Source organism: Arachis ipaensis, chromosome B01 (genome assembly GCF_000816755.2).
Source record: "Arachis ipaensis cultivar K30076 chromosome B01, Araip1.1, whole genome shotgun sequence".
NCBI lineage: Eukaryota > Viridiplantae > Streptophyta > Magnoliopsida > Fabales > Fabaceae > Arachis > Arachis ipaensis.
The window spans coordinates 4,821,622-4,823,996 of NC_029785.2; positions in this window are offsets into that span (position 1 = coordinate 4,821,622).

The window sequence follows — 2,375 nt, forward strand, 5'->3', positions numbered from 1 at the left end:
GGGGATAAGATAACTCTTCTAGAGGATTTTTTTTCCTAAATTTTTTTTTTTTGGTCTTGATTTTTTTCCTAAATTTGAAATAGGTGTTCTCAGAACAGAAGTGTACTCGGGCCTTGAAGGGCCCATTTAAGCCCATAAAGCGATTAGTTACATTAAAACATATCTGGTTATATTACGCTTGTCCAAAAGAAGAATAGCATAGATGGTTAGGATGACCCAAATATGTAACAACAGCTGGTTAGGCCACAGATAAAAGATTGCATTTACCGACTGGAAAAAGGAACATTTTGGTGTTAGACTCAACCCAAAAAAAAAAAACAACCCATGGGGGGATTGGAAAAAAAAAAAAAAAAACAAGAACGGAAAGCAATTGTATTCTCCCAAGTCCCAAGTCTAACCAACACATTCAACAATAACTGAAAAGAAAAACAATTGAAATACGTTAACAGATACGTTAATCCACTAACAACAACAATAATAATAACGAAATACATGTATTTTAAGAATGAATCCTCAATTTATTTTTTCAATTGAGGTATAAAATATGATTGTAAACTATTTAATATTTTTTTTTATATTTTGTTTTAGTTCTACTATAAAATTGTTGGTCAGCAATAATTAATTTCGAAAAAAAAAGTTACTCAAAGAGTAGTGAGTGAGTTTTCATAAGGGAGTTGATATCGAAAAGATCTTGTATTTATGGTTATCGACTAAGAGTTTGATTAGCTTAATAAGTCAAAGAGCTATTTGAAGAAGTGAATCAACGATCTTGAGATTCAAAAGTTATTTTTCAGCCGTTACAAGATCAAGCAAAAGAGTGGAAATAGTTGCTCACGTTTTTCACACACGTGGAAGTTACACTTCAAATCGATTGGTTGGGAAATGGTTATACATAAGAGAGGGCTCGAAAATACAAGGGTTGGAACTTTATTTTAGAAATTACTCATGCACACTCACATCCCAGAGAACTTTCTGAGTCTACTTTGAGTTAATTTTCTGTAGGGTTTCTTCCACATGTCTTTATTTTTCATTTATCTTTCTGCAAACTTTATCTTTCATATAAATTTATCTTTCAAGCAACATTTACTTTACTTACTTAATTTTATGTTTCGAAACCCTTTAATTTCATGTCAAAAGTCCTTTGATTCGATCGAAGGCATTTTATTGCTTTGTTTAAATTCAATGCAAACCATTTTAATTCTAGTCAATTTTATTTTCAAAGCCTTTATTTATGTCTTTTCGATCTTTTCTTTAAATCTCGTCTAATTCGAAGATCTTTGATGCACTGTTAGAAAACTGATACCCATAAAAGAGGAGTTAATTTCGCTCTCAAATCATTAAAATCGAACCACCATCGATTTGCTAAAAATCAACTAAACAAAAATATATAATAAAAAATTACATTTTATTCCCTTATATATTTTTTGTCCAATATTGTTGAATTGCATCTTTAATTTAACCTATTTATATGTGAGATACTGCGTTATGCACTATAGAAAATTCATATGTAAACCTTTTTTAGTATATTGGAAAATGATGTGATAGCTTTGCACTTATAAAAAAATTTCTAAAAATTATTTTGACTTGCCATTAGATTTATTTCTTTTAAGATATATTGTTATAATACCGATATAATATAAATTTAACATTCTATTTAATAAGCAATAAAATAAATGATGAGTAAACAGAAACATATTAATACGGATGACATAATTCAATTACCGCATCATTTTTTTAGGGAAAAAAAAAAACACAAGAAAGGAATTTGTGATGCCATTGGCACTGACATAAGCAGTTATAAGGATCTGACTCCAACAAACATATTCTGCAATGTCTCACATTCAACACAAACCGACAAATGACACTCAAATCAGTTCCTGCATTGGGCTTAGACTATTCAGCTCCGAATCTTCATCTTCCTGACACATTTTCAATAATTCAACATATAAGTATATCTTTACACTCATTTTAATTGAAAAACAAATCTATAAAACTAATCGGATTAATTAAAAATATCTCATGTATGTAACTAAAATTTAGGCTTCTTAAGACTTCTATATATAAATAGTAATATATATTGCATGATGAACCTTCCAGGGTATTGCAGTAATCGCTCAGGAAATTAATTAGACTCTTCAATTTTGGGCCAACGTGAGAATTGTACCATAATTAACTCAGATATCTCGATTCTCCCATACCTAAAAAAATATACTTTTATAATTAATGTTGTATTATTTTGTTTTGAAAAATAATATTTTATTTTATTTTATTTTAGAAAAAATTCCATTAAGTCACTCTCATGTTTTGCACCATATCCAATGAAAACTTGGACAGTCAATTTTATTTTCATTTTTTTTCTTCTTAACTCATGATTT